The sequence below is a fragment of the Medicago sativa genome, chromosome 8 (assembly GCF_051527215.1).
Source record: "Medicago sativa cultivar Bolivia chromosome 8, Bolivia_mono, whole genome shotgun sequence".
Taxonomy (NCBI): Eukaryota; Viridiplantae; Streptophyta; class Magnoliopsida; order Fabales; family Fabaceae; genus Medicago; species Medicago sativa.
The window spans coordinates 7037370-7056432 of NC_140756.1; the positions used below are offsets into that span (position 1 = coordinate 7037370).

The window sequence follows — 19063 nt, forward strand, 5'->3', positions numbered from 1 at the left end:
CACAACACTAGTTCTACCCAACATGGAAATTTGTGTTTAGTCTTTTTAACTCAATTTCCACACATGTTCCAACAATCCCCCACTCGAATTTAAAAAATGGTTTCAGAAATAACGTCAAAACCGTCTCCATAAGATTTGCTAGTAAACAAAGGTGTCACCTACAACTTGAACCTTTGCATAGCGAGTAAAATTCTGATTTACAAGAGTTGCTTACAACATTGAACTCTATCTCAGACATAGAACCCACACACAAACCTTTTCATAAGGTGTATTCTAAAAGCCCGTGCGTTTATGGCCATGCACGTCTATCCCAGTTTTAACGAACACTCTAGGTATTCTGCCCCGAATCCCATAGAAATCGGCCCTTAGTTCCACATTCATATAGGTGAGTCTATCAAGAGTATTCCTGTAGCTATGTACTCCACTCCAAATAGAGTATAGATCTCATTAAGAGTTTCTATTATCTCATCCTTCTACCACTGCAGGAATCATGCTTTCTTACTTTTAACATAGCATGTTCTATCGCTTGTGACTTGTTATTACCCATTGAACCTATTTCTTGGGATCTCCAGTCATGTAGGTCGGGTTACCATCACTTGTGACCTTTGGGCATTAGTCCCATCCTATTGGATGTGTTTAGGACTTTCTTTCTAGTATTTCCTTTCGTCAAAGGATTGACTAATTCTTTATCAGTACGTACATGATCTACTTTAACCGTTCCTTTTGAGAGTAGCTAGCTCTCTAATACTTTATGTGTTTGTGACTTAATAATCGTCTCTTACCATTGTGGTAACGATTCTCAATTTTGTAATAGCTGCAGACTATCACAATAAATTAACACTTCTGGAAACGGTTTTATCCACTAAGGGATCTCAATTAGCAAGCATCTTGTCAACTTGCTTCTCCACTAGTTTTCTCTAGTGTTCTCATCTCAGATTCATTCCATAGTGGACCGAGTCAATATCATTTGTTTTAACAAACAACTCCTCTAGTGATGCTCAATGTGCAAACACTAGTCGCTAAATATTCATCTGAAAGATGTTCTATTTTATATCTTGTACCATTTAATATGATACTTATCATTTGTATCTTGTATTATTCAAGTACAATAGGATACTTCTCATAATGTAATCCTCGAGTCATAGTCTTCTTAAGGCACCTCATGACTCTTTCTATAGCATGGCAATGCTTCTCATCCGTCTACTAGTAAACTTGCACAAGAGTTTTACGACATCGGCAATGTCGGGTCTAATACATTCAATGACATACCTAAGTACTGTCAATAATGCTCACATATTCTGTTTTTCTAACTCCATCTCAAGTGTTCTTACACTTGGATCATAATATATGATTGCAAGTTTACGGTGAAATAATAATATTTCCTTAAGAACTTCTCAACTTTGTGAGATTTATCAAAAAAGTTCCTTTTTTTTTGATCTAGTAATCTTGAAACAAAGAATTACTTCAACTTTGTCTAGGTCTTTCTTATCAATGTTATTGATAAACAATGATTTCACATAATTCATAACATGAATCTTTAAATCAAATATGAGCAAGTCGTCTTCATAGAGACATATGATGGTGCAAATATTATTTGTCACTTTCATTCACTTTATACTCATTCGATAGCATTAGAATGTCAAATTTTTTCATGCCATTCCTCAGGAGTTTATTTTAGACCATACAAAGAATTATCTAACTTACATACCTTGTTTTCTTGTCCATGAATCACAAAATTTTTCAGGTTGTTCCATATAGATTTCTTCTTCTAGTTCACCATAAAAAGAGGCAACTTTCACATCCATTTGGAGTACTATCGAGTTATGAACGGCGGCTAAAGGGACTAGTACTCTTATGGATATGATTTTCGTGACTGGTGAATGAATGTCGAAGAAGTCTATATTTTTCTCTTTGTCTAAAACCTTTGACTACAAGGAGACCCTTGTATTCATCGTTTATTGTTTTTGCCATAATTCAGCATCCAATGAGGACATAACTTCTGTAAGGCTTAATGAATCTTCTTCCAATGTATAAACCAAGTTCATACTCTTTAGCAATTTTAGCTTTCTTACCTCCTTGAGTTGAGGTTCTATAACATCTCGTATGATGTTTTCATAACTATTTCTAATTACATGAATGTGATTAGATATAGTGCCCCCACTAGTTCTTAATTTTTAGAAGGGAATTTATTTTGCCCCCACTAATGTCGTGCCCCCACTATTCTTTAGTTAAAGGGGTAAACATTTACATAGAAATCGACATCTTTTAAATTCTATGATCACTTTAACATTTAGGTTATAAAACCTATATGTTTCGTTATTTATCGCATACCCGATGAATACACATTCATAGGCTCTACTAGTGAGTTCAACTCTCGGGGTCCAGAATCCAAATATAGTTCAGACAATCCCAAGTTCAAAAATAAGACAAGTTGGATTGTCTTTTCTTCAAAAATTTCTTAATTAGAATTTTTGTTCTTAGACTTGGGTACTCTATAAATTTCAATTTTCGTTATAAAAATTGAACATTCAAGCATATCAATTTTATTTTTTCAAAATTCACAGTCATCAATAAATATGATAAAAATATCATTTTATCATTTCTAATTTATGTGTCATCAAATTCACACATATCATAATTGATTATGTTTAGAGATTCATATTCTCTAAATTCTAATTTATATGAACTTTTGGTTCATATATCTTGACTGCAATAAATAAAATTGTCTAATCATATAACGTTGGAATTAAGTCCAAGTTACATTAAACACTTGTTCGTGATCAATTTTGATATGTCAAATATTAAAATCACACAACTAATAAAATATAAGGAGAATTTTAATTTTGAATCTACCATTAAAGGTGCAATCTTTTTCCACAAGAATGCATATAGTACAAGTCACTAGACCTGTTCTTATAGGATCAAAATCCTAAAATAATTGAGTGCTCGAGTTCATATTTATAATCAAAATCATAACGATACGCTTATGCTTTAATTTACCAAAAAAATAGTTCAATGTGAAAATTGAAATTGGTTTTGGTAAAGCAGGCACATTATGTTTCTGACGTGGTACACTCAACCTTCAAATTTAGGACCTTAGCATCACTTTCATTTGCCATCGCACAATACAAAAGAAATTCAATACTTGACCGACGATTTGCTGTTGCCACTAGTTTGTTATGTCATATTTTTGTATTTGCAAATTGTCAAGTAGAGAATTTAAGGACGATGCGTCAAACAAAGCAACACATGAGGGTTCTAATCTCAAAATAGCTAAAGGTATTTATTCAGAATGCGGTTCTGACTTTTGAATATAAATTTCAAAGTCGCATATGTGAATTTCTTAGTGCTGTTGTTTATAACAACAATCACTTCATCGTTTCAGTCAAAAAATGTATTTCTATAGCTTGATTTATCCTTAATCTGTTTAGAGACAATTGAACCTCAATAAGTAACTTCTTCGGTAGACATAGTAGATCGAAACGTCTTAAAATTGTTGTTTTTGGATTTCCAAACTGTTGTATTTGGATTTCCAAATTCTATTATCTACCGAAGTTGTTACTAGGTTGAGTCACGACCAGGTCGCTCTCTTTAAGACGTTTCGTGGCACTACCCAAAATTGTGCAAGGTAGACTATCAACCACGCCGCCTCCAAGATAAAACAAGCCCAGCTACAACTGTTCGATTAACTCTGCACTGTAGAAAATCGTTCGAGAATTACACCGTCAAATATGGTACTAAGACCACTCTTTAATACTGAAACCACTTTAATATGGTATTATTACCATTCTATTATGGTGCTAAGACCACTCAAATATGGTGTTTCCACCATTCTAACCTTTAAGTTCTCCAAACTATCAATATGGTACTATGACCACTCAAATATGGTGTTACCACCATTACTCCTCAAATAGAAAAATATTGTTATAATATTTATATACCGTTAAGATCATTCTTGATTCCGACGGGACATTATTATTCCAAATAGGGACTATGATCTTAAAAGTACTCTTTATTCCGAAGGGACATATATTACCGAAGGGACTATGAACTTAAGACCATTCTTAATTCCGAAGGGACATTAAACCGAAAAGGGACTATGGTCTTAAGAACACTCTTAATTCTGAAGGGACAGAAAGGAGTAGAAAAAGGAGAAGGACTTGTTAAACAAGTCGAAGGAGGGAGAAGAGATGAAAGACTCGTCAACACAAGTCAAAAAAGGGAGAAGAGAGAAAGAGTTCCCGACAACTCAATGAAACTCTTTGGTGTGTGGAATGCACTGTGTGAGCTCTCTATTTATAGAGAAAATTCACAACTAATAAGTGAGAAACTTTGGGAACAAGTAATATGAGAAACTTTGGGAACAAGTAACATATTACTTTGCGATTAAGTAATTCACATATTAGATCTAGTACAAAAATATCTTAATTGAGTACTAAAATATATTAAATTTAGTACAAAAATATATTATATTATGTACCAAAATATTTTAGCGAAACTTGGGGACTAAGAAAGCACTTTCAATAATGATTAAATTAATTATTTAATTTATCATTTCCAAATAATAAAATATATATCAATATATATTTTTTCTCTAGTGCTTATGTACCCCCATTAATTAGAGGTACACCCCCACTATATAAACACTACTAATGTGTGTGTTCCATCCGATGTGGGACTTCCACTTTTTTCAATTCACACAATACTAGTTCTACCCAACATGGGAATTTGTGTTTAGTCTTTTTAACTCAATTTCCACACATGTTTCAACAACATCAATATCAATCAATGACTGTGTACTAATCAAACACCATGTGAAATCCCGATTGTATCAATTTCTTGCCTTGAAAATTTCACAGCCAAAATTGATTCTTTCGTCAATTTTTTCTAACCCAAACTTTACAATGTAACTTGTGATTGCAACACCCTAATTTTCTAATGTGAAAGATCAAACAATGCTATAACCACAAAGCATACCAAGAACTCCTATCCCTGTAACGAACCAAAAGCTCTGGTACATGTTGTTAGGGAGTCCAGAGGACCACACAAGAGGGAGACACTATCTCCATCCAAAACCTTAAGACATTAGGAATATGAGACACATCTCTTATAAATCTTATATTTTACTCATTCATAGACGATTTGAGACTTAACCACACTCACACTTGAAACCCAGCAATATCTCCCATAAGTGTGAGTCCATCTCCTATAGAAGGTTTCTAACACATGATACATCCCCTCTCACCCAACAAGCCAAATTAGGGCTCTCATACCCTTTGTTATGGAGGACAAGGGTCACGAGAACAACGACGGGGTCAATGAACGGGTAAAATGATGGAAAATAAGAGAGGTGACAAGAGAGGTCCACAATATATTCAACTAAAGGGGAAACATGCTTGATGATATTATTAAATAAAGGGGAAACATGCTTGATGATATTATTAAATTAGCATATAAGCATATATGAGTAAAATGATTGAACAATTTGGTGCTCTAGGAGTAAGGCTGGTTTTGACAACAAATTTACTGGTCTTAAAACTTGTATACATTACATTGTTACATGTATTCGCTGCTCAAAGGTCACAACCAACTTGCATTGCGAAATGGTAGTGAAATAGTATATCCAAAGTCCAAACATAGGCCAAGTGGTCACATCCAATTTAATTTAAAGCGACTTTTCAAGGAGATTGAGGTTGAATTACTATTTCAAATTTAACTTCATGGACTCTATAAATACCAACGCCCATCACAACATTGGAACGTATCACATATTCTTTGGAGACCAAAAAAAAAAAAAGAACAATAATAATGGAGTGGAAAACACTTTTTGTCTTGTGTTTCTTCCTCATTGTTGCCTTATCTTCCCGTAAGTCCATATTAAATAATTTTTTTTTAGTTATTATGTTTAACTCATTTTTTCAAAAATAATGTTTAACTCATATAATAATTTTTTATTACAAAGCTTTTTTATTAGAAAATAAAAAACATATAAGCAAGCTATACCTTAAACCATATATTATATCAATTTAAAAATTGTTATTCGTGATTGATTGACGATAACATAATATTTTATATTATAAAGTATATAAATTAAATTCTTAAATTTATGTAACTAATTTTCTTGTTTTCATATAGTTAATTGTTTAAAACTTAATATGTGATTGTAAATATAATGTTTACGAAAAATAATATGGTTCCTTCCTTTGGAAACTGTAGAAGAAGGTGTGGTGCAGGTTGAGGAATGTGAGAAACCGAGTGGTTTGTTCTCTGGTGTATGCGATGATAAACCTGCCAACCAACAATGTGATTATCTTTGCAGGAAAGGAGAAAAGTTACTCAGTGGTTCATGCAAAAATAAAAAATGTGTTTGTGTCTGTTGAACATCTCGACTCTATGATGTTCATGAAATAAATCACTAATTAATTTCATTCCCTTTGAAGAGAAGATAATTCATTAAATATATGTATTAATCGTGTCCGTGAGCATAACTCACTCGGTACAAACAATACATTATAATATATAAGGGTTGAGCTTCAAACCTCACACACTTCACTTATTTACCTTAAAGGTGAATTATAATCACCAAACTACTTTGACAAATATATTTATATGTATGTGTGTTAATGTGTGTGTTAATCATGTTGTGAGTGTTATATTTTCTGTTTAAATTTAAAATTTCTAAACCAAGATAATGATACACAATTGATAAACAATAGACATGAAAAAGAAAAAAACAGTTTGGTTTTAGACTCATAAGTCTAATATAACATACATGTCAATCAAATGACACTGAAAACTCTTTCATTCTAACACGCTATTTTATTGAATGAAATACACGTGAAACCTAATCAAACTCAACACCCCAACCAAACTTGTCAAACAAAAGAGAACTACCAACCCAACAGAACCAACACCTCAACAAGAAACAACCATCGAACTACAATATTTGTTTATTGGATGAAAAACATTTAAGCCTTTGTTTGTTAAAGCGGTGGGAAGTGAAAAAACACACGTTTGGAGTGATGCAACATTTTATAGCTTCCTTATTTTCACGGCAAAATTGCCTAGGGATGTGAGAATTTAGCTTTAAACGCAGATCCAAACAATGCATAAGCCTGATTGTTTTATTGAACAATACAGACCTACAAAGAATATAGTATTGTTTTCACAATTTGCGTATTGTTTACTATGTACAGCTAGATCAATAATGATCGAATGGATGTCATTTTCCCTCTATTTTTAGTTATAATTCTCAACATTAGTTATTTTTTTCAACGTATTGAAGAACAAAACAACAACAAAACGATGAACAAAACAACATTGCACTTATTTTAATTAAAGCAAATCAAACAACGTCACACCAAGAGACGGTGAACAAAACAACATCTATCCCAGTTACAGTAAGAAATCATGAGAAAATAAGAAAGAAAAACTATATATGTCTAGTAACCATTTATTGAGATAAAAAAGAAGAAGAAAAACGACGGAGAAGGATGATTTTAGGTTAAAAAAGTGGCCGATTGATGAGGAAAAAGAAAGAGAAAATGTGGGGCTCTAAATATTAAGGTTGTTTTTATCCAGTTGACCATAATTTTTGTATTTGGTAGAACTAAAAATAATATACATCTTTTAAACGGAATAAAAATAATAAACATATATTAATATAAAAAAAATAACATATGCACAATCGAATAAAAGAGTTACATGTTATTTTCCTTCTTCAAACAAAAATTTTGAATTTAAAATAAAGATAAATCTGAATTGGAATATATATTAAATTCATTTAAACTATGACAATTTTTGTGATTTTTTTTATTAAGCTCCCATATTCATTTATGGAAAAAGAAAAACAAAAAATCTGGGATTACAACCTAGCTAACCCAGTTGAATAAAAAAGACAAAAAATAAAATAAAAATACAATTAAAAAAGATCCTCAAATAAAGATATCATTTCTAATCTACCATAAAAAAAGAAAGATATCATTTCTATATTTTAGAATATAGTCATTCTCTATCACTGCATCACAACAAAAGTCAACAATGTGCTTATATATTACTCTGTTGATTGATTCTCCATCAAATTTGTAGCAGGAAGGTGTATTTGAGAACTTAGAAGATGATGATGAAAATGGTTTTTGAAAACTCATAATCTTCATCTTTTCCTATGAAGACGTTCTTCACCAAAAATGAATATGCACGCTTAATGAGTGGGTGCTTAGAATCATGAGAGAGACTAGGACAATGATATTTTTGATAGTTAGTACTCTCGACAAACAGCTTATGAAGCCACGTACCATAATAAATATTTCAACTGTGCATGTGTTCTTTTTCTTTTTTGTCTCTATTTATTAGTAGTAGCTTTATAGAGAAAAAATTGATCAAAAGAAGTTATATACAGAAAGAAATATATACAAAACGATTTTCGTGAATTTTTTCGACAAAATAGCCTGGCCTAGTTTTCCAGTGAGAGAATCTCCAACTTCTCTTTAAACTTTCTTTCTCCTTTGTTCATCGAGGAGGGGTGGTTTTAGGTCATTTTTTTGACCTAGAATCACCCCTCGACATCTTTTTTCCCTTTTCTTTCAATCTAAATAAGTGGTTTTCACATATATCAAGTTTTTTCTTTTGTGTTTTTTTCGGATGTCATCGTCTAAGTGCGGCGTGGTGTTGTTTGTCGTCTTATGCGACGTTTGATTCGCGTCTTGTCGCGGTGTTCGTTTATTTCCTATTGAAAGATCGGCATCAGTCAATTACAAATTCAACCAATGATTTGGGCGTCAACGTTGAAGATCCGGTAGCATGTGAATTTAAGTGACTTAGGTTTTATCCTATTATTTGTAGGCATTTTGCCGTTTTATGCTATTAACTTGGGTGCTGTGAGTTTGTTCGCAGATTCACCCTTTAGGTTTTTAGTGAGGTTTGTATCTGATGTAATCAATCAATTTAAATGAATGAATATCGTTTTATTTTTGTCAAAAAAAAACAATTTTCGTGAAAATTTCGCGTGAAATCTCCTCGCGATATATAGCATATGGTTGGATTGATAATTACGCTTCTGATTTAGAGTGGCACTCACATTTAAACTGACACGCCTTATATAAGATTGCATCAAGTGAGAAACCGGATTTTTTCTTTTCTTTATTTTACTTTTTTTTTTTTTAAATTACAATCACAATTAATTTTTTGCTTTTAATATGGACCACACCAATTGGTTGCCAGTGGGAGTACTAATACTCTTCAAAATTCAATTAAGGCTTTATAAATAGAAGCACAAGCACTATCAGTATTATGATTAGGGAGATCGAAGTTAGACATTCCAAGGAAATCAAAGAGAAAAATATTATAAGATCATCGAACAAAAATTCAGAAATTGAACAAAAAAATATCATGATGGAGATGAAAACACTTCTTGGATTGAGCTTCTTCCTCTTTATTCTCTTAGCTGCTCGTAAGTTTATATGCTTTTTTTGAACAAGGCTTGTAGGTCTATTTGTTAGTATCAAATTTTCCTTCTTTTCTCTTCTAAAGTTCTTTCGAGATACTCCTCCGGTCTCATTTATAAGCAAATTTTCATCTTTAAGGTTCATTGAATAAACGATGTTTGTGGTCGACCACAGACATCGTTCATTCAATGAACCTTAAAGATGAAAATTTGCTTATAAATGAGACCGGAGGGGATATGATTCTGATTTTGTCAAAAAGTTATTATGTTTTCCTTTTAATAATTGAAAATATTAAATAAATTCTTTTGAAACATATTTTTAATTGCAACAATACTTTTTTTTCAGAAGAATAACATATATGCAAGCTACTGTGATTAATTTTCTACTTTTGAAATAATTAATTTTTCGTATGTAAAATGCAGAAGAAGCTGTGGTGCATATTGAAGGTTGTGAGAAAAAGAGTTCTTTCTTTGCTAGTTCATGCGTTGGCCCAACTCTAAGTGAAGTGTGTGACTTTGTTTGCAAGAATGGGGACAAATTACCAGGTGGTTCCTGCAAAAATGAGGAGTGCATGTGTGTCTGTTGAATTTGCAACTATATATAGAAAACATACATAAATAAATTAATACGTAAAGCTAGTTCATGTTCATGAAATAAATCAGAAATCAATGCTCTTCCTTTGTTGAGAATAAAATTAATTAGTATGAATTATATATCTCACTACTTGGTTAAGTTACTTGCGGTGCAAGTAACCAATTGATGTAGTTAGATAGTATTAGGCCTAGTTAGGTGATTATAAATCCATTTACAATGTTGTATAAATATGCATTGAAGCTATGAATGAAAACAAGTTGTTGCATATTTCCCCTCTCCTTCACACTTTGCATCCCTTTCTCTCTTTGTATGCAAATCCCAACAAATTATACATATTTTTTTTTTAATCAAATAAATTAAGAAACATACGAAAGCCACACTTAAGAGATGCATAACGTTTTCAACACAACTTTTTTGTATAATTGCATGTAACTTGATGGAACTTACCAACCGAATGTTTAAGGGCTCTGTCTCTTTCATAATTGTTTCTATAACAATTCCTCATCATGAACGGATCGTGAGAAAGAGTAGACAAGAAAGAGATAGATTGAGATTGAGATTATTGTTTCTATTGTCTCATTTATGGATTGCTGTTTCCATGTAATTTTCATCATCATGGATGAATGTACGTCATTTAATGAATTTATCATGTTAGAATCATATGTTAAAAGATCTCTATGATGTATAATTTTTTTTTTTTTTTTGTGGTCAAGCTATGATGTACTCCCTCCGGTCACCATTATAAGCAAAAATCAACATTCTAGATTCATTCATTAAATGATGTATGTAGTCTTTATTATAGACTACATACATCATTTAATGAATGAACCTAAAATGTTGATTTTTGCTTATAATAGTGACCGGAGGGAGTTTTTATTGAACATAGACATAAATGTGAAAATTATAACTAAAATGTTTTCCACTCTGGATGTTACCTTTTTACTCACTAGAAGGATTCCCGTTTTCATAGTCATGTCTTAGGCTATTTATCTTTAACCAATTAGAGCAAAACTTTTTCCTTGGAAAGGCTCACTCCTTTTTATTATGGGAAGGGTCCAACTTATTCAGTCAATTATTCATTGTATGTTGGTGTATATACTCCCTCCTTCCCTTAATGTAACCGCCCATTTGATTTTATTTTTGTCCCTAAATGTAACCCCCTTTTCAAATTACTAGATGCATTTATTACTTTTTTCCTAAACATACCCCTAATTAATACTACTAACTTGTCTTGAAATATGAATAGTCAAATTTAATACACATACAAACAAAGGACAATTTGGTAATATTAATACACAAAACAGACACATTAATTACACTGACAACTTTTCTTAAGAAATGTGAAAAATGTAAAGGGGGTTACATTAAGGGACGGAGGGAGTAGTGTTTATTTATATATTTGGATGATTTCTCTCATTAAAATTATTGGATTCTTATATTAGTAAGTTGATCTTGTCAAGCTCTACTAAAACTAGAAATTTGGTCGGGTAATATTCTTCCCTAGCAAATTAATTTTTTCGTTTCTAATATATTTACGAAAGGAAATTGTTGTGCTGATAAATTATCTTTCTTTACTCGTTTTTGGTAGATCTTATGCTTGGTGGACTTTACCACCAGGGCCGTCCCTATAAAACTGGAGGCTCGGCTCTCGTAGTAAAAATAGGCCCCTAATAAGAAAAACACACAATTTTTTTAAAAGATTAGTCTTCTATTTAAATTAAAAATAACACTCGTATAATGATTGTTAGCCACCGAAATTAAAATTAACAATTATTTTTACTAAAGACGTGCTTGTTAATGGAAATAGATGACAAAAAATTCAAATATATAGTAGTTTTCTACATTCATAGATAACTCTGAAATGCATTTTAAATTATAATGGCCTAGTAGATGTGTATGTAATTGAGACTTTTATATTTGGTTCAAATTCACACAAATGCTCGGGATTGAACCTCAAGACCGATGACTCAAATGCATTCTATTTTACTACTAAACTATTCCAAGATATCTATTGATTTTTTATATTTTATTTTATATACCTAACACTTTTGAGTGCTATATTAATTTTTTTTTTTTTTTAGGCTCCTAAGATTGCGAGGCCCGGCACCGTAGCTCACCTTGCACATGGCAAGGGCCGGGCCTGTTTACCACCTAGTTTTATTTTAGTAGACTTTAGTTCTAACAGACTTGAACTTCCACTCTATAGATTTTGTTAAATTTTCTTTCAAGGGTTTTGATTAAGCTGTCCTTACTTTTTCCCTCTTTTTATATTAATAGATAGATAGATTTGAGATTTATAACATTGGATTCATGATTCTTTTGGTGACAAATCTTTCTTCGTTATTTTTTTAAGGAGAGAAAAAAAATGTAAAGAAACAAATTTGCAGCTAGATTTAACTTTGAGATAGGAAGGTATTTCTCATCAACCTTATCTTATATGATTTTTTCTAAAAAATGGTTGGTTATCAGCATTTCACAAACAATTCTTTTAGGACAAAATTGCTCTTCTATTAATAATGCTGCTGTTGTATTTATAACTTTGTCCATATGTCTTGAAATGTTCAAGGAATTAAACATAGGAATGTTTTTTTGGATGTCGTAAAGAAAGCCTTAGTTTTACTCGTTTCATAAACTATTAATATTTTAGAGGAGTAAACAGAAAATCCTTAAATATATGTAATATATACCAGTGGAAGACGTGCACGACAATTGTATATAGTAAAAATAAAAATATGTCTAGATGTTATTTATCTTATTTAATTGTAATAATTATGTCATTTATTTTTTTTTCCCGTTTAAATACTCTATATTTTAAAAGAGAAATGATATTTATCTCTTCACTACTAGAAAAAGCAAAATTAGAGAGGGAAATTAGTGACGGAAAAGATAAAATCTCTCACAAATTCTTTGGTCGCAAAATTTAGTGACGAAATTAGAGAGGGATTTCACGTTTTCCCTCACTAAATTTCCCTCACTAATTTTTGCTTTTTTAGTAGTGGCTTACACTTACATTATATTTTTACTCTCTCTCTCTCTCTCTCTCTCTCTCTCTCTCTCTCTCTCTCTCTCTCTCTCTCTCTCTCTCTCTCTCTCTCTCTCTCTCTCTCTCTCTCTCTCTCTCTCTCTCTCTCTCTCTCTCTCTCTCTCTCTCTCTCTCTCTCTCTCTCTCTCTCTCTCTCTGGTTTTCCTGTTAATATATACTTTTCTTTGTAAATGTTGTCCTATAAGTTGTCATACAATGATTGTTCAAATAACACACCTCATTTTAAAAAGTATACAAAGTTATCGTTTTTTTTCTTCCATTTTTTGTTCAATATTAATTGTTTATTTGACATGTTATTACTTTAAAATAAATTTCTAAGTGTAAAAGAAATTGGTTTAAAAGAACTCCCGTGTCTGACGTCGGGTTTCACGGAAACACTCCCTAGCGTTTTTTCCTGTATAAAGCGTTATCTAAATCTAGTGTGTTACATAGCGTTTTAAAACAAAACGCTGCTTTTTTACCCCTTTTAGATGGCGTTTATTATTGAAAGCGCTATCTAAGGAGAACCTTTGCTAGCGCTTTTTGATAAAAAAACGATATATAAACCCTGCTTTAGATAGCGTTTTATACAGAAAAAAAGCGCTATATTACCTTTACCAGCGCCATTTACAGCAGCGCTTTAAAAGCGCTAGCTAAAGCAAAAAAAAAGCGCTATATAAGCCCATTTTTGTAGTAGTGACAGAAAGGGGGTTATGCACCACAATAAGGACAAGATGCACATTTCTACCTCTTTCAAGGCCTCAGCCTATATCTTACATAAAGGGGGACATGGAGATGGTCTAGTGCAACAACATATTCATCCTAACATACAACAAGATATGGACCTTTGGCATATAATCCGTGAGTATGATAAGATGGCAGCGTAGGTGCCTTTCACACCAGTTCTTTTGAAGAAACAGAAACATAAATTGAAACAAGCCCAAGTACCCGTTCTAGGGGGATGATGTAGTATTTTGCAACGATCAAAAGTAAGTATTTATATATCGTCTCCTCAGGGACTAGTGCGATATCACGGACCGTTCAACATCAATTATCATTAAGTTTAAGAGTAAATTGGTTGTTTATTTAAAACTAAATTACGAAGATAAAAGTTGAAATTAATAAGGCGTAAGCTTGTTAGGATTAAAGTTCCTTGACCAAGCATCACATATAACCTAATGACCACATATACGGATTCTAGCTTTTAATCGATATTATCATGTATCCCTCGACAAAACCATTTGTGTCCAAATGATCTTGTGAAATCAATTGTATCGTTTAATCGTTGATTTCTCAAACTACTAAACGATCCAATATTCAAGCATATCGTTTAATCGACGATTTCTCCATCTATTAAACGATCTGAAAGCTTGAAGTTTGGATACAAAAAGTGATTATCAAGACATCAACTCCATGTCTAGAATTCATGTTTTGATAGAGGATTATTCTAAACCTAGATTCAAGAGTATTTTTCAATCACAATTAAATCAAACATAAGCATAAGATGCAAGAATAATCTCAATATCAAATCAAATGCTAGAATCATATATTGAAGATCAAAAGATTACATGTTTAGCTTAGATCAAGTACCTCTAATCCCAACAATGGAGATTTACCTACTCATTGTCATGGTAACTTTGCAAGATTGAATTGAAAGATAAGGATTCATTACAAACTTGTGATTTCTCAACAACTATGGAAGAATCCACTTTCTATCACTCTCACTCTATGAAGAAAAGTAAATTTCGCCCTATTTCTCTCTATTAAGTATGATAATAATACAACTGAAATGATCACAAGAGCTTTTATACTATTTCTGATCTGATTGAACTCGCCTCCCGAGTAAACTCATTCGCCATGGCGAGTTTGGTTTCTTCACTAGTGGGTTTCTGCCACGTCAGCTCTGAGGAGTTTTGGCCGCCTTAACTCGCCTCTTGAGTAAATTGTTCGCCATGGCGAACTCTGAAGCTCTGCTTTCTGGAACTCCTCGCCATCAGCTCGCCTTTCACTCGCCATTGCGAGTTGGAGGCGAGTTCCCTCTGGTACTTACTGACTTGTGCTCGCCTTCCACTCACCATTGCGAGTTGGGGGAGAGTGATCTTTGATACTTTTTGACTTCAGCTTGCCTTTGCTCGCCATGGCGAGCTAATAACCTTTGTACTTTTCTTTATTTTTTGCTTAGTGTCTTGGCACTCAATACCTGCACAAATGGATAGAATAAGATGTATAAAGCGTAAGAGGGCAATTATAACTTTTCTCTCAGCTTTTCCCTGGATTACTTGCAAAACAAGCAACAAAAGTGCCTTAATTATACATTTGAAACACTACTTTCTGGCACTTATCAGGGGACTCCTCTCCAACTGCTCAATGAATATTTTTTATTGGAATGTGTGGGGTATTGGTAACTCAGATTCTAGAATTGCTTTAAAAATTTATTTATGTCTCATAAACCCATGTTATTTTTCCTTGCGGAATCAATGATTACGTTTGCGCAAGTTCCTTCTTGGTATTGGCAAAGTATTGGGGTGACGAAATATGGCATTAATAATAAAGGTCCTTTGATGCCGAATCTTTGGGCGCTTTGGGGGAAGGAGGTCAACCCTATCGTTATTTTTGTGGCTGCTCAATGCATTACCGCCTGTTTTACACTTTGATTTCTACAGAGAGACAAATGTGGTAGCTACTTACATATTCCCTTAATCTGTTGTTTATCTTTTCCTTTTTCTTTCTTGTTTTGAGGGTTTTGGCCTAGTCCCTCCTCTTGTATATACTTTTTCCCCTTTTTAAAATAAATTTTATTGATATTGGCGGCATAGGATGGAGGTTCATCGGAGTGCCAATCTAGTCGGAATGTCCTCCTGATACATGTACTCTCTTCTGGCTTATAAAAAATAACTACTCCATCCAAACAAACTCTAAGGTAAGAGAAAATTGATTTAAAGAAAATTGAAGGGATTTTTAGAGGTATGGAAAGGAACCTGGAGATGGAGTGAAAATAATATGAAACAAAAAATAAAGAGAAAAAAAAATGGTGTTTAGAGAGGTAAGAGAAAGAATCACTTTTTGGATTTAAAAAAGAAAAGAAAATTAATTGTTTGCTTTTTATAATTTGGTTGGACCAAACAAGATCTTTCAAAAAAAAAAAAATTTTGGTTGGACCGCACGGTTGGTTTCCAATGAAAGTACTCCCTCCGGTCACTATTATAAACAAAAATCTACTTTTTAGGTTCATTGAATAAATGATGTATATGATCTATATTAATGGCCACATACATCACTTATTCAATGAATCTAAAAAGTAGTTTTTTGCTTATAATAGTGATTGGAGGGAGTAATATTGTTCCGAGTTCAAAATTAAGGCTTTATAAATAACAGCACTAGGGATTTTGGGATATCACAATTAGATATTTTATGGAAATTATAATATATAATGGAGAGGAAAATACTGCTAACTGCGTTGTGCTTCTTCCTCTTTGTTCTCATTGCTGCTCGTAAGTCTATACGTTAATGCAGTTTTTTCCTATTTTTTCAAGTTCTTCTGAGATATATACCTTTTTTTTTAAGAACATACACCATTTTTTTATAAGTTATATTAAGTTTACTTTAATTGATAGCTTCTTGTCAAACATATTTAATTTATTACACAATAATACCTCTTTTTCGGAACGAACACCTTTATATTTGAGAAATGATATTTGTACAATCATTTTGATACAACTTTTGTACAACTTTCTGTCTCATACTCACATTATGTTTTTATTTTCTCTCTCTATTGTTTTTGATCAATGACAAGAGAGAACAACAAAGTTGTCTCAAAGGTTGTACCAAAATGGTTGTTAAAATATCCCTACTCCTCTTAAAGTAATGATATTTATACAATCATTAGATGACAACTTTTATGAATACCTTATTTTTCTCTTTTTTTATTGGTAAAAAACAATATAAAAAAAAGTAAGAAGTATAAGAGAAACAGACATTCCAAAGTTATCACAAAAATACTTGTACAGATATCATTAATCAAAAACTGATTATATATTTCCTCAAAAAAATTAATAATGGTAATAATAATTAGCTGCTAAATTATTGTTTACTCTTCAGTTAAAAAAATATTTTGTTTCCTATTGAAAATGTAGAAGAAGCTGTGGTGCAAATTGAAGGTTGTGAGGTAAAGAGTCCTACATTCAATGGTCGCTGTAATGACCCAACTTCAGAAAAAATTTGTGACGTTAATTGTAGGTTTGGAGAAGGTTTAATCAATGGTTCCTGCAAAAATGAGGAGTGCATGTGTGTCTGTTGAATTTGTAGCTGTAATTTGTTTCACGTATAGCTGGTTCATGTTAATGAAATAAATCATAAATTATGGGTTATATATATATCACTACTAGTGAAATTTAAAAGATTGAGTATACTTGGTGTTCATCCCATAAATTATATTTTTAGGGTTCCTATCTTCAAAGGCATGCTTAGGCTATTTATCTTCAACCAACTATTGATTAATCATAGCCAAAATGTTGGCTTGGAAAGGTTCACTGCTTTCTATATTATGGGAAGAGTTCAACTTATTCGATCAATTATTCATTGTATGATGGTGTACAACTTTCGTATGTACACTTGGCCTATTTCTCTCCTAAAAATTACGGATTCTTGGATTAGAAACTTCATTTAGTTATTTTTGGATTAATCTAAAGTTTGGTGTCTTCTCATAGAAAGTGGCTATGGTCTGAAATCCCTCATGGACATGGCCGTCCCTATGAAACTGGATGGATGTTCGGCTCTCATAGTGAAAATAGGCCCCTAATAAAAAAAAACCTACAATTTTTTTAAAAGATTAATCTTCTATTTAAACTAAAAATAACACTCGTATAATGATTATTAGCCACCAAAATCAAAATTAGCAATTATTTTTACTAAAAACGTGTTTTTTAACTTAGAAATAGAAACATGGAACATGATTTTTTACTTAGAAATTGAAACATGAAACATGTTTATTTTTCTTTTTTAAATGGGGGTGGGGATATTGAGCAATAATTTTTTTCTTGAGGCCCATAACTTTGGGAGGCCCAACTCGATTGAACTCTTTGCAAACCCCAAAGAACGGCCCTGCTCATGGAGATTAATGAATCTACTATGGTAAAACTCACGTTTGATTTGCTTATTTCTCATGACCAGTATGATTTATTTCTTCAGAACAATATATATAAAGAACACCATTCCTATACCCTACCACATCTCATAATCTATTTGACCCTCTTTTAAATTGAGTATAAACATTTTCCTATAGAATACTACCTAGAACCAGGGGGTGTCTCTAGCATTCATTTTCCTATTTAGGTACGTACAGTGGTTGCTTCAACCAAAAATCATTGATTAAATTGTTGACTTTATGGACTTTTCAACATAAATTTATTGAAAATTGCTCTTCTCCCATCAAGTTTCGCTCATTCCTAACTGAACTACCCAAAATACCCCGCGTGAGTTAACTCACGCATGTGCTACACACAGTGTGACTTAAGTCACGTTCGCTATCTGACTTAAGTAAGCGTGAGTTAACTCACGTAGGTTATAATCCCGCGTGAGTTAACTCATGTAGGTTATAACCCCAACGTGAGTTAACTCATGTAGGTTATAACCCAGCGTGAGTTAACTCACGCATGTTATACTTCAACTTACCGAGCATGAGTTAACTCATGCGGGGAGTATTTTTGTAAGTTTATATGGAAGTGACCGTTTTTTGTTGAGAGAAGAGCAATTTTCAAATTTATTTTAGAATCTTTCATGGGTTTTGGTTAGGTCCCTATGTTGTTAACTTCTCTTTTTTATCTTGTCAAATTTTTTTATCTATTCTATACTATATATAAAGAAAATAACTCTTTAAGCTCTTTTGGGCTGGTTTTTTCTCTTTAAGCACTTTTGGGCTGGCTTTTTCTCTTTCCAAAAATGCCCTCAATTTTCAATGAAAATAACACATGTAACAAATAGATAAGAATAAATTTAAATATTAAAA

General features: G+C 32.3%; 3 long non-coding RNA genes across 3 annotated transcripts; all 3 read left to right on the plus strand.

Annotated features, from left to right (window-relative positions):
* The first annotated feature begins 5765 nt into the window (after positions 1-5765).
* LOC146896542 (uncharacterized) lies at positions 5766-6636 on the plus strand. The gene is made up of 2 exons (XR_015022028.1): positions 5766-5866; positions 6217-6636. It is a non-coding gene; the product is annotated as an uncharacterized LOC146896542 (long non-coding RNA).
* Positions 6637-9104: 2468 nt separating this feature from the next.
* Positions 9105-10304, plus strand: LOC146896543 (uncharacterized). Its single transcript, XR_015021267.1, has 2 exons — positions 9105-9448; positions 9866-10304. It is a non-coding gene; the product is annotated as an uncharacterized LOC146896543 (long non-coding RNA).
* A 6100-nt stretch (positions 10305-16404) lies between these two features.
* On the plus strand, positions 16405-17630 carry LOC146896544 (uncharacterized). Its single transcript, XR_015021269.1, has 2 exons — positions 16405-16550; positions 17193-17630. It is a non-coding gene; the product is annotated as an uncharacterized LOC146896544 (long non-coding RNA).
* Positions 17631-19063: the final 1433 nt, after the last annotated feature.